At 41.2% G+C, this 27,734-nt stretch overlaps 1 long non-coding RNA gene across 2 annotated transcripts; it reads right to left on the reverse strand.

Moving 5' to 3' along the window:
* Nucleotides 1-17,064: 17,064 nt before the first annotated feature.
* On the reverse strand, nt 17,065-23,763 carry LOC137165052 (uncharacterized). 2 transcript variants are annotated; one of them, XR_010923276.1, is made up of 4 exons: nt 23,735-23,763; nt 19,052-19,245; nt 18,081-18,162; nt 17,065-17,342 (listed from the first exon to the last, which is right to left on the reverse strand). It is a non-coding gene; the product is annotated as an uncharacterized lncRNA (long non-coding RNA). The 2 variants fall into 2 exon arrangements; XR_010923275.1 differs by having other exon boundaries at nt 23,687-23,763.
* Between the last annotated feature and the right edge of the window lie 3,971 nt (nt 23,764-27,734).

Raw genomic sequence — 27,734 nt, forward strand, 5'->3', positions numbered from 1 at the left:
GTACTTTTCTTTTACTCGAGTATTTTTCTTTTTCTATTTTCTGCAGTGGGCACTATTTGGTAGCCTCTCTAATATGATACTTGGTTTAACCCAGAAAGGATCCAAATGGGGTATCAATCTATCTGGAAGCGTCCCACCTTAAATGTTATGCGTACAACTGTAGATGGCCGATTTCTCCCTCTTTCCTATTAAGTGGCCATTTAACAAACAATAGTTTTATCTTCATCTATACTCTTTTTAAAATCATCCTCAGTCAGTCCTAGAGGCACTCCATTCATAACCCCTCTTGCTTCTGTTAGGATTTTAGGCACTTGACAAGTAATTTTCATTTTCCCTAAAGTTACAGTTTTAAGAAGTTTTTCAGCTTGCTCCTTATATGTGCATTCTAACTGATAGATCTCCACCCTGCATTCTTTTAGCTCTTTGTATGTCACCAACACTTCACTTTATCCATTCCGCCATTTTCATGGGGTTAACATCTCCTGTTTTCACACCTTCTGTCTCTGATCTGACAATTATGAAATACTGACTGTTATCCTGTTTGTGTTTTTCATTTCTGTGTATTCCTTCTTCTTTAAATCCTGCTATATCTAGTCTTGTTTTCTTTTTTCTGGGCTGAGACCATTCCTCAGCCTCTGCTGCTTCTCCTTCATGGTCCAAGGCTACTTTCTCTTCTCCTCCCACCATCTCCCCATTTTCAGTGTCAATGTTCAGCCTCGTTTCAGCGGGGGGACCAGTGCCAGCTCCTGCAGCCCAGCTTCACCATCTTCAGCCAGACACCAGCCCTCAGCCTGACTCAAACCTCAGCTCAACCATGCCCCAAACCCCAGTCAGCTCAGCCAGCCCCTTCCCGACTCAATTCAGCCTGTGCTCCCAGCTCAGCCAGCTCACATCCATCTTTTACCTGCATTTCACACAAAATTTATTTTTAGTGTTAAACCCAGACTCCTCCCACTGCCAGCAGCCTCTGTAAGCATTAGTAATTAATTACAGCCAGCTAGACCATGCTCTAGTTCTAATTTTCTGGGATAGTCTACTACTTACTGCTGCTTCCTGGAGGACTTGGAGGGGAGGAGGTTCTCCCTCCTACATAGCGACAGTTTACTCTGTCATGAATTTATCTGCTTAAGAGTAAAATCTGGAAAATATAACTTAGTCCAAGACTTTTTAAATGCTGCTTACTTTGTATTTTGTTTACTTTAATTACATCAGGTATCTACTCACTTGTTACTCATTACTGGCCTATATGTATACAGCAAGTGTCACAGGGCCCAGTTCAAATTACCCATTCGCTTAATGAGATTCTCTGCTTTAAACACTTTAATAATGAATAAAACTTTTCTTGTTGTTTCCTTACCAGCTAAGTGCTCCCATTTGAGGTCAGTTTTAGCCAAACATAGGTCCCATTCCAACAGACTCTTACCTTTAAGCACGTGACTTTAACAGGACTCAGTGCCTGGGTTTCTTTATCAAATAAGGTGCCCCAAACCAGACAGGTTGGAAAAAAAACAGAAGTATATTTATCCTTCCAACAATGAGGAAAAGAACCAGAACCCCCTCCGACCCCCAGCAAAAACAATAAGAGTTCCAAAACAGTCATTAAAAGACCTTCCCCTCCTCTTTCACTGATCCGCTTAATATCCAAGTCTGGCTTTCAATTCCCATTTCCAGAATTAGCTTCCCTCCCAAGATACCTCTTCTATCTGCTTACTGAGTCTCAGTTGATTACCCATTTGGCAATTTGCTGCACCTGTGCCTTAAACTGGACTTTATTAATTCAATTTTTCTTAAAGAGGCTGCCCTCTCACAGAGACATCCTTGAAGTTAAAAGTACATGTAAGTGTCTACAGGAATGGGGCCGTATTTTGTAATTAGGTTTTGTACACCCTAACTGGAACAGAGCTCCCATTTGCACCCCGTGGTCTGATATTCCTCCTCCAAACAAAACAAGTGTGATTGTCACAGGATCTATACTCATGCATACATTCTGCTTTTTTGAAAGGCATTTGAAAGTTTGTACTGGAGACCAACTGAAGGATGAAAAATGTTTGTTTTTTTCAGTGAGGAATTATTTTTTTTAATAAAAAAACCCCAAAAAAACAAGACCACAGCTGTATTGTCATTTAACTTGCAATTATTATTACGATGCATTGTACCTGAATGCATTTATTTGTAATTACTCTTGTTCAATCTGCATGGTGCTTAAGTATCAGGAATTTCCTGAACTGAATACTAATACTTTCAGCAGCAAATTCATTCTTGATTATACAGAATCTCCTTTTCCCCTCATTAGAAGTTCCCCAAAGAATAAAAATCCTTTCCTGTTTCTGATACAAACCTAAAACTTAATAATTGTAATTACTAGATGTCTTTATTGTTTTAAAATTTGTATTTGTTTATTTATTATTGTTCAGCTAGAAACTCAGTTACAGCTGATCATCCCTGTGAAGACTTGGGAATTTCAAATTCAAAACTAAAACCTATCCTATTTCACACTAATTAAACATAAATGCCATAGGTGAGTTGCACTCATATCAGGGCTGGCCTTAAAGAAAATGACACCCTGGGTGAACTTGTAATTTGGTGCCCCTGACTCCCGCTGTCTCCCCACCCATCCCCACATCACCCCTGGCCCCCACTGCTTCCTCAAGTTACCCACTCACCCCCTCTTACTCCCACTGACTCCCCACCCATTGCCCCAAGCTCCCTTCCTCAGCCTTGCACTCCAGGCCTGCCCTGCTCCTTGACTCTTGACCACGATGCCCCAGTACTTAATTTGTGAACCTCTGGTTTCCTGGCCAGCAGCCGCTGCTCTCTAGCTGCCCAGCTCCAAAGGCAGCACCACCACCAGCAGCAGCAGAGAAAAAAGGGTGGCAATGCCACACCATGCCACCCTCACTTCCGCACTGCTGCTGGTGGCAGTGCTGCCTTCAGAGCTGGGCACCCGGCCAGCAGTCGCCATTCTCCAGCTGCCCAGCCAGTGCTTAATTTGTACAGGGCACCTCTTTCATTACAAATTAAGCTCTGCGATGCCCGCCTGACCACGACTCCCTTTGTGATCACCCGCATTGCCCACCCCTATGGCCGGCCCTCCTCATTATCATACAATTCAACAAACTCATAGTTTTGCATGTTTTCCTCTCAGATACCCCTTCCTCAGTTTTGAGAGGCATTCTCCAAAGAAAATGGAAGTCCCTCTGTTCTTTAAGTGAGCCCATCTCTTAGGTACTGAATTTAACTAGTCCCTTCCCTCAGACTAAGATGCTATTTAACAGATTTCCAGATGCAGCACCTAGTGTTCAGTAGGGCCAAGTTTACAGCTGAGTTAATGAGGTTATGAGGCATGCCCAAGATTGCATAATGCTTTGTCTAAGGTGACACACTGAATAAATACTTTAAAGCTAGAATAAAACAAACAAGAATGATCTTGAGCTGCAGACTTCCCTCGCCCCCCCTCCCCCACCCCAAAGAAACACAGGGCAAAAAGGATAACTACCGGATCTAGGCCAAACCAAAGGATAGCAGAAGTCATTGAGGATGACCAGTAAAGTCATTCAAAAATCCCTGCCTTGTGGCCATGTGCTGTAATTAACTTACGTTAACAATCCTAGTATGTATTCTGGCTCTAACACAAAATTAATCTTTCCAATGGAAAAAACTGACCAGCCTTTCTCTAACGATAATCATTCCCTAAATATTTTAGCAGTGCTTAGTTCACATGTTCTTATTTGTCATCCTGCTGCCCAAATGCACTTGTCATACAGAGTTCTCCAGGGTTCTAACCCAAGACAGTAGGATGTTCCTATTCAATCTTAGTCTTCTATTAAAAAAAAAATCTACTAACTGGGAAGATAGAAAGTTCTGTCCTTTTATCCATGAATCTGCCCTTTCTGACTGACTTTTCAAGACTCCCTGATTCCTAGCACAATCTAAACCCCTCCTGCTTCTACTGAGCCCTTTGCCTCCAACTCAGTCCACCTTCTTCTCCAAGTTCTCTTCCCAGGTGCAGGACTCCCTTCAACCATCTTGCAAGCCTCCTCCTTTCAGTACTGAGAAGCTGCCCTCAATCAACAGCAGACAACGGGATCTCAACATTCTAATGACATTTTCCATTGTCATGCCAGTTCTTGTACTTTCCCTAGCAGCTCCTTGAGGTTCTTGTTGCCATTTTGAGCAGTAAATGTATTTTGGATGGGTGCTGTCATCTTTTCTGCAAAGCACAGGTACACTACTATCTTTTCCTTTTCAGTGGGCAAAATAATGGGCAGCTATCCCTGGATGCAGCATTTCCTGGCCTGTCCTACTCTCTTCTGAGTCTCTGGAGTATCTCAGAAGCTACTCTTCTTACTTAGCACTTAGACTTCTTTATTCTATTTTTGTACAGAGGCTGATCTCAGTAGTTGCGTCTAGAATTGAGACTACCTCAGTCAAGGTCCTCAGGTTGATCTCACTCAACTATTCCTTAGAGAAACACATTCCTGGACAGGCATAATAGGCCTCTGCAATAGAAGAGTGCTGTCCCTCTTCCTCAGTGGCATCTTTCTCCTAACTACCATAATAGTACTCTTCGAGCAGGCACTGTCACACTCTCTATATGTTTGTACTATGCCTAGATGTACAGGGTCAATATGTTGTATAGTAATAACAATGCTTTCCCCCTGGGATAGACCTACTAATAATGTTCATTCTGAGTGCAGTTAAATGGGAATGTAGCTTTCCAAATCTCCCCGAACCATTAGACCAAGAGCTGAATATTTGAAGCTGTGTGTGAATGGGTCACAAAAATATTTTGAAAACTTATCGTCTTAGCAGCAGGTGTTAGTTTGACTAGAGAAGTCACTTTGAGAGTGGTACAAAAACTGAGCTCAAACTTCTGGCTGTGGAACGTCTCTCCTGCTTAACAGGACAAGAAGTCAAACATCCACCGCATGCCCAGGGTATATATTTGGAAGCAATTCCACACTGATCTGTAGCAGTTCTATGAGTGTACTGTCTCACTCATGCACATGAAATCAAAGGAAAACAATTGACCATTACCTCAATACTACATTGCACTCATAGCTGTTAATTTAATAGCATAGTGCTTCAGTCTTCTACACAAGGGAACCATACATGCAATGGCTCCGGTGCCCCAGAAAGTATTTTATCATGTTCTGTCATGTTGCTCCTGAGAGACAGCCCTTCATTATGTAATCTAGACAAAACAGTAGAGGAGCAAAGGACATAATCAGAAATGCCCTTAAGTAATCAATGTGTGCCATTGTGGAACCCCCACATAAAACTGACATAAGCTCTGTTTATACTGGGTCACCTGAGCATGCGCAGTAAGAGCACAGATGTTTTAATAGGCAAGGTTGTTAAACAATTATCTTCCTGAAAGGTACAAGATACATATGACCACTTTTTAAAAAGCCAGAACACTCAAACTCTGTGCTTTTGTTGACCATATGCTATTTATCAAGGCCGTTATGCACACATGGCTTGCTGCCCTGGAAACGCACGTTGGAGTTAATGGCTGCAAGTAGGAAAAGCAGAATGCATAGAAAACAAGGTATTCGTAAAGTCCTACAGGCAAAAATAGTGTAACCACCTGCTGTGCTATATAAAGTGGAGGAAATGCTATTAAATACATGCCTCCATGTGGTATTGATGAACTTGCCAGCTTCTCTGTTCCCTCAGTTTGCTCCGCAGGATGGTTTTCCAAGAATCCTCTCCAGGATGTAATGAATGATCCATCTGCTGCCACCAGATCTCAGAGATAAATGCCCCTGTCTGAGAATGTTAGATGTTTCTTGCTCATGCCTGCTTGCACTCTGATGAGTGGAGTTTCCAAGCTTTAGCTCCTGCTCTTTGTAACTTGCTGTAATGATCTCAAGAACTAATTATGACAAGGAAACAGGCATATGATCTATCTTCTATGTATGGCCTTAACTTCATACTGTACAATCAGGACAGCAGGGTATTTTACAGGCAGCAAGTTGCATGGAGAAGGTCTAGTGTAGACCCATAGTAGATTGTTTCCTCCTAAAGAAGGTGAGGAGCCGGGGAAGGTGCGGGGGAGGGAATTGTGCCACTCAGAAAACACTACATTAATTTATGCACATGAATCATATTAGGGCTGGGGAAGAAAATACACACGTCACATTCAGAGCAGGAGAAATAATTATATATGAATGATACTCATTGCAATTTTTAGCATTTGTGTTGCTAAATTATTATTTACAAATAATTTGTTCCACTGTTTGACCTGCAATTGGTTGTATAGTGTTACATACAATTATTCACACCTCTTCCCTCATCATTTAGTGAATAATTTATTTGTGAATATTTTTCCACTTTTCAACAGTTCTGGGAACACTGCAGTTACACACACACCCATACACAGACACACGGGTTATCTCAGTCTCCTTTGTGAAACGAGTGGTTATATTTAGGGATGTTATTCCTCAAGACTAGGCCCCAAGTTGGAAAATGTGATTCTAAATGATAAACTCCCCTAATGTTTAAGGCTGTTCAGATCTAGGTTTCTGCTTTGGCCCAGCTTCAGGCTGCAATCATATATCTGAACTCTGCATGGGCACAAGGGTTTGGGCTAGCAGCTCCTGCTACACGAACACAGCCTGACATACTTGGAGATAGATATGAGGGGAAAGAAGAGCAGATCCAGGAAAATTAAAGAAAAATGTAAACCAGTACTGATGAAGATAGGCTACAGACTTCCATTGCTTCAACAGCTATAGCAAATGGAGGGTCCTTGCTTGAGGGTAGGGAGGGGATTTCATCAATGGTGGGGACATGCCATCAGTGCCTTCATCCTCTATTGCTCCCAGTGAATATCTACTTAGAAACATAAGTAGCTTGAATGCCATTAATTCCTACAGGTGGTACTAGTTGCTTGCAGGAATGGAAGGGAAAGCAGAGCTGCATGGGATGGTTAGTTCTTCACATAGATGCCTCTGTCTTGGTGGATCTGCCACCAGGCTTCCCTTCACCAAAAATCCCTTTGATTTGTAGGACGTGGGGTCTGTGTCCCTTGCCACAGAGCCCCTTCCACATGAAGAAACAATTGCTGGGAAACTTCATTTCCTGGCCCCTGAGGATCCCTGCCATGGATTTCCCCATAGAGTGAGGGCTATGGCCCATAGACATAGCTGTAAGTGAAAGGACCAATATAAATAGAGTGAGTGTCCACAAAGGGTTTGAAGGGGACCCAACTGATAGTTATGAAAAAAATCTTATTGCGACACTGCACTTACCACAGGATATTACTCTGGAAATTAAGCGGGCTCAGTGGTCTAGTACTTAAATCTTCCTCTGTGTGCTCACGAGAGCTTTCATTGACAAATTAGATTCAGAATGAAGGGGTTAATCCTTCAGGGGTAAAAAAGAGAAAATGGGGACAACGGAGGATTTTAGTGGGAGATTAGAAAGCAAGGAGAGAAAATTAACCACACTACTGAATTAGCAAAAATTTAAAAATATCTTATAACCTTCCCTGCAACCGGGAAAGTCAGGCAAAGAGAGTAGCCATAGAGCTTTGCGGAACAAGCCACTGCAGAAAAATCTAAAGCTCATGGTCAATCGAGTAGCTACCCTTTTAGTGGAACCCCTCATTTTAGAACTATAGTTGAACATAGTTAGTAAAGATCAGACTTTGGCCAGCCTCTGTGCTTGTGAGTAATCAGAAGGAGATTGCAAGGAGAGTCTCCATCCCTTAACTCGGCTGCTCAAGGACTAGCTGCAGGAGAAAAGATTGACAGGTTTAGCAGCCCTAGTTAAAAGGGGTGGGAAAAAGGCAACACAGTCCATCCATCCTTCTGAACTGGCCAGTGGAGCAGGCAACCAGAAAGGAATACATGAGGCCCCCCCTAAAAGAAGTTGTTATGGCGTACAGATATGACTGAGGTCCCTTTGCAGGTCTCTGCTATAAGACACATTATTATTATTTGTATTTGGTAGTGCCTACAGACCCCAGACTGCAAACAAAGAAAGAAAAGCCTTGCCTTAATGCACTTACAATCTAAGACATCAATCCTGCAAAGACGTACACACTTGGGCATTGAGTCTACAGAGTGTCTTCAACTCCAATGAAAGCATGGGTACTCAGCACCTTTCAGGATCAGGCCATTGCTTCACTTTAAATATTGGGAATTTTTTAGGCATTAGATCTTCAAGGGGAATAATCATAGTGTATGTGACAAGTTAAGCATGTACTGGAGTAGAAATTCCAATGACACAGACGTTTCAATGGAATTTGCTTTTATGTGCTAGAGTCTGATGTTTAAAAACAATCTTCAGTCTCGCACCCACATTTGTGTCCGCAAATCAAAAATATTCTAGTGCAAAATTGGTTTAAAAAAAGACTCAGACCCTTGTCAAAAAGGCATATGCTTCATTTTGTTGCTGTATCCACCGCACACCATGTTGTCTGTTCAGCAGACTGGTAGAATGTTGCATCCTCCAAAGTCTGGTTACCATAGTGACTGGCTCTTCAAAATATTGCGACGAGACTGAGAATAGCATCTGACGCTTGATGATTCTTCCAGGGTCTTTGCCTAATTTCACAGATTTAAAGGAAAATGCTTTAGATTTAGGAGTTCAAGAGTAAAAGGATGATGTAAGTCAAGAGTGAAATGCTTACAGAAATTTGCTCTATGTCTGGCAGCTCCAGATAGTGCAATTATTCCTTCTCTTTAATGAGCATTGAGTAATACACAAAAATTCTGAATATATAGATTAGTGTAACAAGCTACTAAAAATTGAAACTGATATGCAGTTTTTGGGAGGGGTACTTGTTATTACTGGTGTTGTAGCTAAGACTAGGATTCAGACCCTCAGCTGGTCTAAAATCAGTGAGGTATTAACTTCAGTGGAGCCACTCTGAACTACATCCATGGAGGACCTAGATGGACAATTAAAATAATTATTTTAAAATATTAATTTAATTATTTGATATTATTAAACACACCAGCTTTACTCAATACGATGGGAGCAGCTACAGACGTTGGGCCTCACTGTGCTAAGGATTGTACATATAGATAATGAGGTGATCTGAACTCTTACTTTCTTCGCTAGACCTTGATCAAGGCAACTGCTAGAAGCCTCCCAGCAGGCAATGACAATACATAACAAAGACTGAGGGCCAGAGCCTCAATTGGTCCATATTGATGTAGTTCCTTTAAAATCTTTGAAGCTCTGCCAGTTTACACCAGCTGAAGTCTGAGCCATGAGAATGTTACCCCAGTATCCTAATATGGAGTACTGAGATAGCTCTTGAATGGTAGTGCACTTTGCCACTAGCCTAGTTATAAGTGCCATAACTTAGCATGCTGTTTTACACAGATTAAAAAATGCAGTCTTTATGTGCTTCCAGGAAAATGCTCTTTCACACGCATTGGTCTAGCGCAATGGGGACATCCAGTGAATAGCTGGGCCATGAACAAAATTATATTCAGGTGGACAAATTAAGAAATTTATATGTATTATTAAAACTAATCTGACATAAGTGATTTAGCATAAATTCTATTCCCCTCTACAGACAGCAATTAACATTCAAATTCAGTACTAAATTACCAGATGATTTTATTGTGTTTCTGAGTAGTGTAGAGTTTACTTTTTGTACCTCAAAAATGGAAGTTTGTGTTTATAAACTACAATAAATGAATAAAAGTACTCCAGATGTGATGGAATCTGTGCCTTTGAACAAAGAAGCTAGGCAGTTATAAAGATTAAAGGGCCAGAGTGTCCTGTGATGTTGCATAATGAGATGTAGGTTACCAAGAGACCATCTACAAAGGAAAAAATTCTTCTAAGAGTTGTGTAGCTGAGCTTTCTGTATCTATTATAACATAAGTCCTTGACTACTATTTATCTAGTTGAATACCTCTCAAAGTGTGTTAGAAATCAGAATTGGCCAAGGAAGGTCAAATGAATAGTGTTCTGCTGTAAGTAACTCTAAGGAGAGACAGTTCTCATAGGGGTAGATAGTCGCTGACTCTAACACAAGTGCATAGGAGAGTAAGGGGGAGTAATGCACCTCACCATCTTCTTCCCTCGATGAGCGCATTAGGGCTATAAGGATCTATAAGCGCAAGAGGGGAGCACAAGAGGAGGAACTGGGACTGAGGGCGAGTTTTTAAAGATATTTAGATATCCATATTGAGTTCATTGGGAGTTAGGTGTCTAAATGCCTTTAAAAATCTGGCACTGAGTGACAGTGACAATGCCTTCCAGGACTCATCCTGGAATGGTGCAGTTCTCAGAGCCAAGTGCAAAATGCATACTCTAGCCCGTAACAATTGGAGACAGGCCTGAAGCAAAATTTCACATCTGGATCCACTCCTGTGTGGACCTAAGCATGTGGTTTAGTCCTATCTCTAACAACAATGGCTTACATTAAAGAAGCTGAGAATGATACAGAATCCAATCTCAAACTGGCTTCTCCCTCTTCATACACTCAATATTGCATTTTAAGACCATAACCAATTTGCATTTCCTTATCAGCTTTCCTATCATCTCCTTCCCAGTGAAAATCAGTATTTTGGATTATTTTTCCCCAGATGTATTAAGATGTATTTATTAGGGTAGGTCAAAAACCTTTAATTAAAAAGTTTTGATGAAGAGTGCCTTTTTCAACTGATATGAAAATTTTCACATTGTTTTAAATTTTTCTAGTGTAATAGATTCAAAATGAACATTTTTCATTCTGATTCACATCGAATGGAAGCTAAATAAAAATTTTAAGAATTTCAGGTTCTCCTGCCCTTCTTTCTCTCCTTTTTTCCTGTTAAAAGAATGTGCTTTCTACTCTTTATTCCAAGATAAGAATAAAGCTATTACGCAAGATTGAACAACGTTAATTCCTGCTGTTCAGTGGGGTGTCACACCACCACTATAAAAACTTTCATTTAGCAATGCCCTCTGTCCTCTCATCAGTTTTTAATCTAGGAGAACAAATCAGTGCTTATGTTCAAACTTACTTGAATTACTTTTTATTAAGCCTTCTCAAGAAACATAGTGCAGATATTTTACTGCAGTCTTGATATTAACGGCCAAATTGTGACACCCAGGGAGTTCCACTGAAGCAAATGGAACTATTACAGAAGTAAAATACTATGTGAGTCAAGGTATAGCCTAATATCCTAAATTATCTATTTGACTCTGGGGACTTTGAATACAGCCCAGAAGACAGACCCTCATATAGAAGGCACCATTTGCTGCTTGCAGCTGCTGACACAGGACCACTAGTCACCTGATTCATGGTGTCTTAACCCCAAACAGATCCACCTCACCCTGTGACATTTTCATGCACTAATTTTGTAAAGGAAAAAAAAAATTCAGTTTGACTGGCAAAGTTTTTTATCTCTACACCTATGCTGCTTATTCCTCAGAATTGTTTTGGTTTTTTTAAACGATGAGTTCAATTAGATTTTTAGAAGTGTAATTGTTAGGTTGGATTTTTCTTAATTTGTTAGAAGACCAGTATGATATCACCTTTTTTCCATTCCTCCAATGCCTGCTGAGTTTACCTCTAGTGTCTTCCCTGTTCTCAAAGATTCTTCAGAAACTATTTGCAATGGTTTGGTGAATTCATTAGCTAATTCTCTTAAAGCTTTGGCATGCACATCTTCCAGACCTGCTGTTGTCTATGTTTCTGTACATTTTTGTGCTACTCTGCCAAAATCTGCTCTCTTTCAGCATGTTTTTTCAAATGCTAATCAACTTGGCCCAGCTAGCTAGAGAGCCAGTTCCAGGAGCTAGAGATATACCAGGGGCAGGGAACAGAATCCGTAGCCTCTAACAGCTTTCTATTTCATGCCAAAGACAATGGCGGTTCTTGCATAGCCACAATATCAGACTAAGCAGCATGTAGGGGTCTGAATGATCAATTTCCATACATGATCTTTTAATGATAATTAACACTACTTCATTCTTTAACAAGTTTCCTCCCCAAAGGAGATTACATCTGTGATACGACCAGTGCCCAGGGTAGCCAATTGATAATGCCAAGGTCAGGGCAGGCTGCAAAAGGAGAGCAGATTCTCCCCACGCTGGTGGGTGACACTGAAGCCCGGCTTCTCAGACAGCCATGAACTGCTTCTGATTTCCCCACACTGGATATCAAGAAGCCAGTCCACAAATGCCCACAGCCCCCTTTACTGCATTTCAGCTCCAGGCTCCCAAATCAGCACTAGGTCCAGTAAAGAGACCACTCACTAGAACTCTATGCTCTTTACTAAAAAGGTTCCCTCTGACCCCAAGGTGTCAGCCACAGCACCAGTTCAATATGAGTTTGGATCTTACCTAAAATACCACGCTGGCAGCCAATCCTTTAGTATCTAAACTAAAGGTTTATTGTAAAAAGAAATAAATAAACCATGAGAGAAATGTTAAAGGGTTAAAGTAAATCACACATATACAAATGATTAAAAGTCCATTTACATCAGGTTTCTGGAAGAAATGTATATTTGCAGGCTTGTATAGTCCCCTCTGGTTCACATCCAGTACCTGGATGGGTCTAAGTCCTTCGGTTCAGTTGCAAGATGAATAGATCCAGAGGTAGGTGTGTGTCTGTAGCTGGACAGGATCATAGACCAAGATGGAACCTGTGGTTTGATCTTATAAACCCCCTCCCCCGGCCATGCATCCTGTGGACAGTCACAAGAATCAAAATGGGGTCCAGAGTCACATGGGCCAATCCTGGTGGCTCTTCAGGTGTGCCTGGGGTCCAGTCACGTAAGCAGGTTCTGGTGACTCATTGGTGATAATGGCTTCTTTCCCTGGGCCCCGTGCATCTGGGAATGCCTTAATGGGCCATTAAGCTGGCCATTGTTCTGCAGCCTTCCTATCTGGGGTGTTGCCAAGGCAGCACAACTTGAAACACAGATATCTCAAATACATCTATAACTTCCATTTCACATATTACACATGAACATAAGTATTATTCTCTTACTTAGCATATCATAACCTTCCTAACAGTACCTCACATGGCATATCCCACATGGATTATTATGATTCCGCCACCCAGATGTCACACAATATACTAAGTGTCTCAAGCCAGCCCGCATGACAACATCAATTTCAATATGTCACTTATTTTCATTTTAGGGCCATTGAGGATCACCTGGGCCAAATTCATTACTGTCATAAATCCATTGGAATAAATGGAATTACATCAGGAATGGATTTCACTTTTTAGATTTAATCCACATCTAGAAAACTGTAATTCTGAAATAAATGATCTTATATTAGAAAACCTAAAGTGGTGCTTCCCAGCTCTCTCAAAAAACTGTCCACTCAGACTAAGTTGTTGGCTGTATACACTGGAATTTAAATTTTAAGTGATTTTCCCTCTGTCAGAGGTGAAAAATTTAGACTGCAAAAATATTTAATTAATTAATTGTAATATTCTATTATTCACAATGAATTTAGATAGCGTCTTAACTTTGCATTGTTCTTTTCAGAGATTGAAATAAACTCTGGGTTCTACCTCAAAGACTTTATCTAAATGAGACATACACAGACCATTAAGACAGAGGGATAAATAGGGGAAAGAGATAAAACAAATTTAAATTAATTTATAGATTAATTTAATCTAGATTTATAGGTTTATAGATTCTAAAATTTAATCTAGATTTATAGATTATGAGGCCAGATGGGACCATTGTGATCATCTAGTCTGACATCCTGTATAACACAAGCCATAGAACTTCCCCTAAATAATTCCTGGAGCAGATCTCTCAGAAAAACATTCAATCTTGATTTAAAAATTGTCATTGATGGAGAACCCACCCACGACTCTTGGTGAATTGTTCTAATGGTTAATTACCTTCATTGTTAAAAATGTACGCCTTATTTCCTATCTGGATTTGTCTAGCTTCAGCTTTCAGTCATTAAATCATGTTATACCATTATCAAATATTTTTCCCAGATAGTTACTTATAGACTGTGATCAAGTCATCCCTTAACCTTCTCTTTGTTAAACTAAATAGATTGAGCTCCTTAAGTCTATCACTATAAGGCATATTTTCAAGTCCTTTAGTCATTCTCATTGCCCTTCTCTAAACTCTCTGCAATTTATCAACATCCTTCCTAAATTGTGGACAGCACAACTGAATACAGTATTCCAGCAGCGGTCACACCAGCGCCTAATACAGAGGTAAAATAACCTCTTTTCTCCTACTCGAGATTCTCCTGTGTATGCATCCATAAATGATTGGCTTGATGCTGTGAAGGGCTGAGCAAGTCCCCAGAGTCAATAGGAGCTGAATACATTCCATGTGGGATTGGATTAGGCAACTGATTGCTGAGAGTGGTGGGAGAGAAAGGTTATTTTAACAGCTGAATGTTGGGTAGATTAGAGAGGAATGAAAATAGGGAGAGACAAGAAAGCCAGGGAGAAGGTCATAATAACCAGGGTTTTGGCTGTAGGGATCAGAGGAAAAGGGTGGGCTTTAAAAACATTCTAGAAGGTGAAGTGACAGATCTGGCAAGAGCCTAGATGTGCAGAGAGAAGGAAGAGCTGTCAAATAAGGAAAGTGAAATAGAGTCAACCAAGCAACAAAATCAAAGAGGAAGATGGAAGCAGGCCTGAAAGGAAGATAGAGTCCAGAACCAGGTTGACGGAAAAAGGAAAGAGTCAGATTCTGTGCAGAGTTCCCTTCAAGTCCAGGGATAGATGGTGACATGGTAAATTCATGGTAAATTATATATCAGAGGCAAGCTGCAAGGGAAGAACATAATAGATAAAGGCTGTCCTTCAGAAGGCTGTGCTGTATCAGAGGAGACTGTGGAACACTTTTAACTATTCTGCTCTTTTACTATTCTACTCCCTATTTGGGATCTGCTAGCCTAAAAAATGAGGGTTCCGCTGTTGTGTAGCCAGATTTATGGACAATCGGCTTTTGGACTTTTTCAGATACCACAGGATTCCACCCTGCCTAGATAAGGAAAAATTGACTTTGGCCACCTATTTTCTTTGAGACATTTTTTAATGCAGTAGTTTTATATTACCTATGGCAGAGACAAGATTCAGCCTGTTTTGAGGCACAGGACAACTTACTTGAAACTTTAGTTCAAACTATTGTTGCTAGCAATGGCTGAGAAAAAAAGAGATGAGTTTGCCAAAATGGCAGTTGGCATGGGGGGTGCCTATGGAATAAAATGGATTTCTCTGTTCTCGGGGCAATGGGTTTGGGAGGTTTAGAAGAGTTCTTTTTGTATGTGTGACAGTAATTTCTGGTTTTTGTTTTGAAGTTTACCTTCAATGAACGTGAACAGAGAAAGAAAGCAAAGCTGGGAGAGGGAATAGGAAAGCAAGAGGCAACTCGCTGCCACTGCCTTCAGGGCACACGTATGGGGACAAAGGAAGAGCTCTGAAGGAGAAGACTGCATTAGAAGAACACTGAAATGGAAAACCACTCTTGAGAGAGCTATATGAAAAAGCAACCCAGAACCAGACAGAGCCTCTGCAGCCAGTAATCTTCCTTCCTTCCTTTTAATTGAATAATATGCTCAAGATCTAGCCTCAGTACTGCACAAAACTGGGAATAATAACCCTCTCAAGCTCCACTGCAGGCTAATTCTGGCACAACTGAATGACAGGTGGAAAATGGTGGTGGATCAAAGTTCATCATTCAGGGCCATATTCTGCCACCCTTGCTCACGTTGAGAAGTACCTTCCTCAAGCAATGGGACTATTGGCAGAGGCAAGGTACTTCTCAAGGGGAGGATGGAAATTGGGCTCTGAGATGGGGAGAAGGAGCTCAGTGTACCAGCCCTAAAGATTAAAATACCAATACTGGTAAATGTACCAGAGGCTATAAACCACTGATTTACATACACCTTTTTCCAAATGAGTTCAGCACATCCATAACCTGCCTATGCCACAGAGATGATTTTATTTTAATAAAGTAGCCAACATGTCACTGCCTGAAGCAAGAAGATTTAATCTTAAACCTTTCAGATTTGGCAGGACTCTATTCAAAGCAGACTTTTCATGCTTTTGGAGGTGGCTTTATGTTTTCTCAGTGGGTGTTTCTCAATGGATGCACTGGTCTCTGATATGTACTCTGTTCTGAAAAGGGTGTTGTTGTGACAGTCTCTGAACTGATGGTAATCACATATGATTTGGATCCTCCTCTCTTCGCTTATAAGGCTGACCCAAGTGCACTAAAAATACTTTGTTTTCATTACACAAATATTTTGGTTAACATATGCTTGCTTTCAGTTCTGATGGAGGTGCAGGTGAAAGGTCACTGCAAGGGTTTCTGAGCAAAAGAAAATAAAAGTCACACCGGCCTCCTCTGTTGTGTTTATGAACCAGTGGCCCAGGCATTTTCTGTCCTCCTCCATCCTTGGAGTTCAGAAAAAAAGCCAGTAAGTTCCACTGCAAAAAAAGTTTTAGAACTTTGAATGCAAAACTCTCCTGACACTGCTTTCCTGGGTGCAAATCATTGCACTTTATGGGGTAATGTAACATTTTCTTCACCCTCCCAACGTAATTATATATGGGACACCTTAGATATACTATCCCTGTTTTGTTTTATTGCTCATAACCAAACTTTTTAAAACTGTGAGCCTGGAATTAGGATCCTACAATCATAGTTAGGCATCTAAATATAGGTGGCCTGACTGTCAAAGGTGCTGGGCACCTGTTGCTCCAATTGACTTCAATGGGATTTATGGCTCTTAGCATTTCTGAAAATGAGATCGCCAACATGGAGGGGGCTAATTATGGATGTATGCAAACTATATACGCTTCAACATACTTGGAAAGGGAAAAGAAAAATCACCTCTATCCTGGGAAGTCTCATTAACTTCCCTGTTCACTTTTGACTCCAGTACAAAATTTCCTCTTAAGTCTAAATTTAGCTAGAATTTATATTGCTTTGCAGTGACATAGATCACATCTGGAGTACAATGCTTACTATGGACAGGACTATTCTACACTATTGCCTGTGCCTTAATGGGATGATCTGGCCCTTACTGTGTTATATATGCCTTTACACTAGTCTTTAATGAAATGAAATGTTTAAGATACTATTTAATGTTCATTACCTGAACATGTATTGTGCTTTACATCACTACAACTAGAAACAGAGGTATATGAAAAGGTAAAGGTACATGTCTAATTTTATTGAAAAAGTGATAGTTGCAAAGGAAGAATCATCATCTTTAAAACTAATGGAAACAAACTTTTTATTTGCAGTAGGTAGAAGAGGTATTCCAGGCATTCGGCAGCTAGTTATCGAACTGTAGTGTTTACTCTTTTGTCAGGAGTATTGCATCAGGAGCCTATTCTGGTGCCCTCTGATGTCTGTTGAGCAGAAGCTGGCAAGAACCTGAAAGTTAATGTAACTATTATTTTACTAGTACATTTGGAAACACAACAGATTGAAAAGCGTACGCCATGAAGTCAACCAGCAGAAGGGAGGGAAGCATGATGGCAATCACAGCATCATACTTGTTGAGAAGACCACAAAACAGAAGAAAAGGGGTGAAGGCACAATGCAAACAATAAGTACCTCTTGTAGTAATTTAGAGTTGCTTTGGCACAATACTCTGTGTGCTAATACAGACTAGAATATTTGGGAAATTCAGCTGAAGAGAAGGAGCACTCCATGAGGTGCCTCTCGGACATTGCCTGGACCTTTTAGTGCCAGAGGTTTGGTAAGGAACAATCCTTACTCCCACCCTCAGGATTCCCTGTAATGTAGTTGAGGGTAAGTACAAGTAAATGGAGATTACCCTCTTCTCATTATGGAGAATATGGAGTTTAGATTAGGATAATTTATCCCCTTCTTTGCTGGTCACTATACCACTAATTGTATCACCTTCTGTGGGGAGATAGAAACCAATAGCTGTTGCTCCACTGCTTCATAGGTTAATATTCTGGAACACGGGATAACATAGCAAAACCAGGACATTCCTGGAAAATTGCATCAGATGATTGCTCTATCATCACTCACAGGCATCATATCCTGCCTCTCCATGCAGGGAATAGTCATCAGCCACTAAAGTGAATTGAAAGTAAGCCTTGTTTTTTCTCCAGAATGCTACAGTACTGGTTCCAAATATACCTTCTTTATGTTGTGTTTGTTGGGCCCCATCTTGAGATCTTCACTCAGGCCAGCTCTCACTGAAGATCTTGGAGGTTTTTACCTGCATAAAAAGGGATTAGAAAATGCATAAGAACTTCAGGATTTTGCCCAGAGTGTTGTGGGCTATTACTGTTTTAGCCACCCTTTTTTAATTGCATGCTTGCTGTGTAACAGTAGGTGAAACATATTAATAATGTGCAGGCAGTCAATAGCAGCATGGACTGACGTGTGATATTATAATGAATGGCTGGGTGTACTCCAATATCAGACAGAGCACTTGGGAATCTGTGCAGAGGTTCACTAACTGAGGTTTTCTACCAGCAAAGTTAGAGTGCTAAATGATTTGGGGGCTAATGTCCATAAGTCTTTCCTATAAGCCTGGCATGATGCTTGTATCTTTGAAGTCCTCATTGTAACCTGTTGCTAGGTACGATATCAACATGGAGTAATTTCATACCTACTATGCAAGATTGACTAACATTTTTAACATGCATAGCTTAATTTTGGCTCTCTGAATAAATCAGTTCTCCCTCAAGTCTGCATATCAACCAACCCTCTCACCTGGGCAGGGTCCATTCTTCAGTCACTGGAAATAGACAGGTGTCATTAAGGGTCTGCGTGCTATTTATCAGAGAAGCTGTTTCTCCACTGCCTAGCCATAGATTCCTGTCTCTGCAGGAGCTGGGCATGGCAATTCAAAGAGCTCTCATTTCTCCAAATCCCAATGTTGAATGCTGAGAAATCCAGCAATAATTTTATTTTCTCTCTTCCCTCTTCTCATTTATTATAGTTTTCTTATTCTCTTCAGTATCTTCTGCAACAGCTGGAGCCTTAGTCACAGACCAGGAACCTCTTGTGCTAGGTGCTGTACAAACATAGAACTAGTCCTCCCTATCTCCTCACAGCTGAGACTGAAATTCTGACCCCACTTAAATCAATGCGAGTCTTACCCTTGACTTCTGTAGGACCAGGATTTCATCCAAAATGTCTCTTCATCTGCTACTGGAACTGTACAGCCAGCATCAATACAGTAAGGAGACTCCCTTCAAACCCCGTTAGTCAGTATCACTCTATTGTCTTGATGATTACCATGATGTTCCTAGTGGCCATAGCATCCCTGAGGGGAGTCTCAGAATGGAAATCACTGTTAATAAATCCACAAAGATGAAGTAGTTTCTGGGACAAGCAAAAATCCTGATTTTAGTAGAAATACATTTTATTGCACATTCCAAGACATTCTATTGTCATTTTGTCCTCTCCTCAGAAACAAACTAAGAAGAGCTGGTAGGGTCTGGACACAGCACAAAGCATTCAAACCATACAGCCCAAACAGTTTGGAATGCTCAATACCTTGTTCTTATTCTACTTCCTAAAGAGCTAGGGACAAAAGACACAGCAAAACACCATCCCTACCAGAACTGAGAATTGTGTTGTTGATTCATTCAGAGATAGAGCTCTATTATTAAATGCTCTGTTGAGGCTACATGCATGCTTTTCCTGATCAGCGGCCAATATTTGGCCTGAGACATCTGCAGAACTGCCACCTAGTCCAGCATATAGTACACTTATTCATCAGGCATTATAGATAAACTGCCACTAGATGATGCAGCCTTTGGCTGAAAGTATAAACAGCCTATTTTTCTGAGATGTCTCTGCTCTAACAACACTATGCTCATCTTTTCTTACGATATTGTTCTGACACAGCTGGCTACATCCTAGGTGTGGTAGTCAGATGGAATTCTGAATTGAAGGAGAGAGACATTCTGTCTCACCTGTCAATTTCTTCATTCTGAAAAAGAAATGTCCACTGACCTGGTTTGTGAGCCATCGTCTCCCTCCCCTTCTCACCCCCAGGATATGGGCAGCTGGATATTTAAAATGTGAGAAGTAACTTTGGTTCCTAATTTATCAGTTATGGTGTTAATAGGTTACTAGTCATTTTAGTTTTGGAAGAAATGTTGGAGTTTAGTTTTGGATGTAGATCCTGGCTGACCGCTGACCGATGGCTCAAACCATCTCTAGCACCTATAAGAGCACATTTTTCTCATGCATAAGGGTCAGTAGTTGTGGTCTCACAGCATGATGATTCTAATAGTGCTTGTCATCTGCAGATCTGAGTACGCTTTGCAAAGGTGAGAACACATTGTTCCCATTTTGCAAATAGGGGAACAGAAGCACACACAGGTTAAGAGACTTGCTCAAGGTTACCTATTGAGATAGAGGTGGTGCAAAGAATAGAACCCAATCAAGCGCTCTGTCCTTCAACAGTGAGCCAGTATTTCTGTTCATAATCACCAAATCCAGCGCTCGTCACAGCTGTGACATTGATGTGTCACCAGCCTATAGATAACAGGAACAGAGTGTGGCTAGGATAACGGAAGTGAAAGGTCGTGATGACATGATTTGTTATTTCAGCTAATATTGCTCTTGCAACAAGAACTAATACAGGCCACTGAGCTTGGGGAAACGTTTTGGCTTAACAAATGGAGGAATCAAAATCACAAAGTGCAAGAGAGAAATATTTGCAAGGTCTGAGTTAACTAAGGGAAGTTAAATAACAGGAAGGGATTATAAATCATTCCCTACTTCAGTTAAACTAATCATCTGCACACATTAAGGAAGTATTTAATAAATGGTTTCATTATACCTTGGGAAAAACAAAAATACACTCAACGGTGAAATGCTCTGCAAGCAGCAGAGTGCAACCAAAACTACAGTGGACTTTAACACAGTTAACCAAAAAACCAATAGCTTTTTATTAAATTACTATGAGTGGAGTGAATGTTTAAAGTATGTTTTCCTTTTACTTCACAGAACTGAATCTTTAAGGAGCTTGCAAATAATTAGACACCGAATCCTTTCAAGCACATTGACAGGGAGGGGAAAATTTAATTTGAGGCAAGAGATGGAAGGGAAGGGCAAGTGAGAGAAAAGGAACCTCCATGTAGCCCTCCAGCCCAATCCTAATATAATAAAACTTATTTGTTTTTTATAGAAAATGTATCACAAAATGCTTTCTAGAATGTCATAAAATTGTAGTAGCAGAGCAGGAGGACAGCGGAGACAAAGTTTAGTCAGAAAAAAAAAAAACAGAGATGCTTTGGGGTCAGATTTGGAAAAGAATAAAGTTTTTCTGTTAGCTTAAGACGTTGTATCCAAAAGAAACTCCATTTATTGGCATTGCTGTGTAGTATGGTAATTAGAGCGGAGCAAATAAAGCAAGAAAGTAGTTGCAAGAGCGGCAAATAAGCGGCCCGATTCTCCGTTAACTTGCATCTTGTGTAGACATTCATACCTGTGCAAAATCAAATGCAGAGTGAGTGCAACATATGGCCATTCTGATCTGGTAGCATTTCACATCCACTTCGTACCTGTGTCAGTGACTATATAAAGTGCAAGGCAAGAGAGAATCAGGCCCCAGGCCCTAAATGGGGTTGAGAATAGCAACAGAGTGTATTAAAATACCTGAGTGTATTTGGCTACATGAGTTTAATTTGGCAGAATGTTTCCAGAAACAAAGCCAATGCAAGTAAGTGTTTTGAAGAATACTTAGAAAGGAAATGCTTTTATGGCCATTTTGAGAAGCTCTTGCTTTTCACACCGTGGATGCCAGTGGCATACTGTGGGTCTCCAGCGCCCAAGGGCCAAGCCTGCATTTGCGCCCCCACACCTCACCCCGTATGGGGGGGAGGGGTCCTGGCGCTGCCCCCCAGCTGCTTCAGGGAGGGGGGGATCTGTACCTGCAGAGGGGAGGCTGCAAATGCAGGCTGGGCTCTGCCCACACCTCCACCCCTCCATTTATCCACCGTGCAGCGCCCACCTCTCCCGCTCCAACCCCAGCATGCTGTGAAGGGCCAGCTCGGCACCCGCCGGCAGGCTGGTGCCCGGAGGCCTGCCCCCCTGAGTCGCCACTGATGGATGCCTAGAACAATTGTGAATAACTCATGCACAGAAAAAAGGGACACCACCGATTTATAAAGCTGAGGACATCTGAAGAGACAACAGAAACAATACCACCTAAATCAGGAGCCCAATCATACGGTAGTTCACAAACAAAAGTATCCATAGCAACCAGTTAATAAAATACCATAGGCTAGAACTTGGTTATAACAACTATTCAACCAGTTATGAAAAAATAAGAGATTGTAAAAATCCTGATTTGTTTGCAGATAATTTATGGAAAAAAAAGAAGACTAAATCAATCAGATACATTTTCACTGAATAATTGATCTACCGATATTTGTGAGATGTATCTAGGAAATGTATAGTATTCACATTACTCTTGTGCTCTATTACTAGTGAACAACTGTAATTATATTTTGGCTGCTCCAGTATTCACTAATTCTATAGAGAAGAATTAATTCTGCTTTCTATGTGATTTACATTTGCTTTGAACTTCTGGGAAATCCATATTTAGGGAGTCTTTTACATTTCAAAGATCAAGATATTTAGTCTTTTCTAAAAAAGCAAAGCACTCAAATGTCACAAGTCAGCTGGAACACAATAAAAAGCAATTTGTATCAAGGAAAACAATCCCTAGTCATTAAAACCTGATTTAATCTGAACAATAAAGGCTAATGGAAGTAGGCATCATCATTCAGTATTAATTAACCTTGCATTACATGTGGAGCTGTGCTGGGTAGCCCAACAACAGAGCAGGTCTCAGGTATCTGCCCTGTGGATTGATCATTACTATAGAAGTTTTTGAAATTATAATAGGACTGGTTAATTCTGAACCACATCAATGTCTGGCTGTAGCATAGGGAAAATGAGGTTAACTTTCATGTTTAAACTTCCTTTAGAATAGTATTTACTTGCCTGATTATAACAGAGAAAGAGCCCACAATGTACTTGGTCCTCTACAGACAGATACTCAAACAAGGCTCCTACCATGAAGAGTTTAATATCTAAATAGGCTCAGGATGTGGGGATGGGATGCAACACAAAGCAGGTGACAGCACAATGAAGTTAGCTGCCATTTTGTTATGCCAGTTTTTGTTGAATGATGTTTCTTGTGTTGTTTTAGTTTCTATTATGGCCAAGACATCTAAACAGAGACGTTAGATAGAAATATAAAATGCATTTTCTGGAAGGCTGCAAACATAATACGGCTTTATTTCTTAAAATCCAGAAACATAACACGCACAGAGGAACCAAGAAACAGAGAGAGACAAAGCAGGCTTCTCCTTAAGGCAGAGAGTCACAATTCAATCCACCTTGTTTCAGGATGTCTCTTTGACTGACTGCTGAGCACACAGATTTCATGCTTCCAACAGACCTCTCTAGCCTGTGAGGAGGACAAGGACACCCCTTCGGATTTAAAGGGGTACCTGGTCATTTTAAACACAACACAGTTTCTATTGCCAATTTTGTTTATACTTCTTAGGACAGTATTCCCCAAAGGATAAGTCCTGCAACAGTTCACACAGACCCCCCCTGCTGCTCCGGTCCTCTGCACCCACAAACCACTCACAGACATTGGCTTTGTGCTCCCACCAGTGCTCTTTATTTACAAGTTGTTATCCCAAAACTTCTATCTATCTATCTATCCATCCATCCATCCATCCATCCACAGTGCAGCTTACCAGCCCCAGGGGCTTCACTGTTCCAGTCACTGTTCAAGGGACACTCACCCTCCTGTTGTAGCTTCACTGGCTGCTTGCCCCTCCCTGCCCCCACTTCCTTCCTGAGAGCCTTTATAGTGCCTGGCTAACGAGCCCGGCAGCTGCTCCTCATCAGCCTGGCCTGTGCAGATCTCCTCAGTCTGTACCAATTCTCCCCAGTTAGGGCTCCAGTACTATTTGGGTACTGGGACATGGGAGGGCACAAGCCCACCCACAGCTAAAATCCCCTCCCCCAGCCTAAGGGGAGGAGCTACTGAACCCAGGACTCAACTAATTACGGGGGACAACAAATGAAAAAAGAAGGATGGGCATGAAGGTCAGAGGACTAACTGGAGGGAATCTGAAGGGGACACTGAGCAGAGAACCCCGGACAGTGCTCATTGCTCCTCAAAAGTGGCCAAGGAGTCAGCGGACGTGGTCCAGAGGAACTCTGCTTGGAGACGTGATCGGATGGAGAAACGGAAAAAGGCCCCAGAGTCGCAGGGCACCTCCTCAGCCAACCTTCTCTTACTGGTGTTATAGAGGGCCACCTTGGCCAAGGTGAGGAGGAGGTTGACAAGGAGGTCCCGTGACTTTGTGGTGTCACTGATGGGGTGCACCCCCATCCTCCACCCCTGCATGCTCACTTCCCCTGGGCAGCAGGCAGTAGCATGGAAAGCAGAGTCTGGGCAGCAACAGAAACAGCAGTGCGGTGGAAGTGACTCCCTGTACTTATCACAGGATATTATGACCCTGGATAAAGTCATTTCTCTTCTTTATGAGCCAGACACCACAAAGCTTAACCTTGTCGGGTTTTTTAAAAGAGAACCTAGATGCTGTGAAAGTCTGGAACACAAACACACGGCAGACAGCTGGACTCTAGAGAGTTGGTTCCAAAAGACATGACAGAATGGGAAACATATGGCATAAACCAGGAGAAAATAAGGAGATATAAAATTAAGTAGCATGACATGTAAGGAGGCTTGTCTCTGATAGGAACTGTTCAGATGGGAATTCCTCACAATGGATCTTTACATTTAAAACCAAAATAATTTGTCAGCAAAAATGTCTGCTGTTATTACACCATTATATGGCATTTCATACCGTCTCTGCTCCTCACATTTTTAACAACAAATATTGTGTTATCCTGCTTGGAATTTCCTTTGTGCTGCCATTAGAGATATGTCCAATAGAGACTTTCAAATCCAATCTTTATACTTTTGCCTGAGAAGAGCTCTGTGTAAGCGCAAAAGCTCATCTCTTCCACCAAAAGAAGTTGGTCCAAAAAAAGATATTACCTCTCCCCCATTGTCTCTGGAATGGGAGTGTTATACAGATAATATTCTACCCCAGAGGTGAGACAGGGAGATGAGAGATGCCTCACTATATTGAACAAAAACAATGAGAGTCCTGTAGCACCTAAAAGACTAACAAATTTCTGCAGGCATAAGTTTTCGTGGGCTGCAATCCACTTCGTCAGATGTAACTAGGTGCTACAGGACTCTTGTTGTTTTTGCTGTATACAGACTAACACAGCTACCCCTCTGGAACTTTTCTACATTGAAAAGCAACCCTCTGGTTGACTAGAAGGAATATTGATTAAAGTGTTGTGTAGACCTCTAAGACTGGAGATTCTGGCTATAAGACAGAAAGCACATGAGGGTAGAGGAAAAATTTGGGGAGGTCTCTCTCTCAGGAATCCATCTGTGATGCAAAGTAATACACTGGCAGAGTTTAATGGGGTGTTCAGGTAAGAGGGATCAGAAGGAGCTGATTAACCTAGAAGGCTGCACAGGTGGTGGACGGTGGAATTTAGACTTGGCTGACAAGCACTAATTGAAGATGGAGCCCATCTGAGCTGGAGTAGGTTTGTATAGAGCCAGAAAGTAAGAGCAAAAGGGTGCTAAAAATCCAGAAAGATGTACGGTTATATCTATATGACCAGCAGATAAATATAGTGAAAAATTACAAATTCTTAGGTATAATATTTAATAACAAGCTCAGTTGGAGGGACCATATTGAAAGTATTAAGGATTATTAAGGACAAAGCCCTGGCTAGGATGATTTAGTTGGGGTTGGTCCTGCTTTGAGCAATGGTTTGGACTAGATGACTCAAGCCTAATATTCTATGATTCTAAGTGCAAAGGTTGAACTAACTTACGTAAAAGTATTTCTGGAACACCCTGGGAAGCAGATAAGAAAATGGTGTAATGCTCTACAGAGCACTAATTAGACCAAATATTATGGATGCCAAGACTGGATCAGCTGGGAACACAAATCTGAAAAAACTAGAGTATAGTCAAGGTATTGCATCACATGTGATGCTTTCATTACTACATGTCTGTATGCGCTACAGATAGCAGCTGGTGAAATGCCTGGCTCTTTTAGAGTGAAGCTCCTAAACTTAACCTTCTGGGGAAAAATACTAGGTAACAGTGAAGGTGACAACACACAGCTAATCTATAATGATTGTTGGGAATTCAATGGAGGCCAGGTAGAACACACACAAAAATCAAAATTCCCCATGGATGTAGGGTACAGAAGTGGATAGAAGGTTTTTAATAAAAAGAAAGGATTGAAAGAGACCAAAATCTACAGCTATGGGAAAATACTAGCAGTGACTGGAAAACCAGCCCTCTCCCCGAGAGAGACATGGAATTATATAATGAAATAAATGAAAAAAAAAGAAGACTGATAAATATACAAGATATAGCAACTCAATACATTTGTGATAAGTGGGGACACTATTGCCAAATATACACCGATGGCTCCAAAGAAGAAGGAACAGGAAGAATGGGAACAGCTTTCTGCATGTCCTCACTCAGCTTCGATAAAGCTGTAAAGTAAACTAACTTTGTATTCATATTTATGGTTGAGCTAACAGGAATTAAGCTAGCACTAAACTGGGCTTTAGACATGCAGCTAGGTCCCATGGCCATCCTATCTGACTCCTTATCAGGGATGCAGGCAATTTATAGTGGAAGTCTGACAGCAGAAATGATCTTCTTAGTGAAATATTACCACTAACAACCAAATTGACGCAATTGGATATAACCATAGTAATAGCATGGATCCCTGTGCGTGTAAGAGAGCAGGCAACAAAACAGGCAGAATGTGCTATTAATCATGATCCTAGGAATCCCCTTAAGCAAAGTTGAATTTAAACACCTAATCAAAAATGAGCGAAGGAGGGAATGGTAAGAACTGTGGACAAATGAAACAAAGAGGAAAAGTTCTGAGAAGTATGCCCAGCACTTGACAATGTTGATATAATCCAGAGCCCTGAAAGGATGAGGAAAGTGGCTCTATTTAGAATTCTACCAGGGCATTGTGGATTAAATAGTAATTTATTTCTAATTAACATGAACAAAATGGATTATGCATAACATGTAAGGTCCAGGAAATGATTTCCATTGGGATTGTAAAGGTGACAGAAGCTGTTTATACAGAAAACCCAGAGGACTTAAAGTAACGGAATTTTCCTTGCAACATCTATAACGAATATAAGGAAAATGGGGGCAATAAAAAAGCTCTTCTGCAATTCTTTAAGAATACTGGGAAAGGTGTGAGACCCTAAGTCATGAAAAAGATACATATAGTCATAGATTCAGGAAGTGAGTCTGCTATGTCACAAAAGCATAGAAAAAGAAGAAGACTGGTGCTGCAGTATGGAGGTTCGCAGTCGCTCTCTGGGAGGAGAGAAGGAGAAAACCAGGTGGGAGCAGAATCCCTGGGATACTGACCCTGAGGAAGGGGTTTACCCAGAAAGGTGGTGGAGAAGGAAGTCTGCATGGGAAGAGTAGAAAGAAGCCCAGGGAAACGGCAGGAAGGAGCAAGACAGTACAGACCTTGGCTGCCGGTTGTACAGTCCCTGAACTGGAACCCAGAGTAGCAGGAGGGGGGGCAGGTTCCCCTATCAGCCACTGGCACAACCATGAATCAGAAGACTGCCTAGAATGGCACCCGGACAGTGGGTCTGGTGAGACTTTGTTACCCCAGATGGGAAAAACTGTATAGTGACCTGTCCAAA

The sequence above is a fragment of the Emydura macquarii genome, unplaced genomic scaffold (genome assembly GCF_026122565.2).
Source record: "Emydura macquarii macquarii isolate MOO-44397 ecotype Brisbane River unplaced genomic scaffold, CSIRO-AGI_Emac_v2 contig_2734, whole genome shotgun sequence".
NCBI lineage: Eukaryota > Metazoa > Chordata > Testudines > Chelidae > Emydura > Emydura macquarii.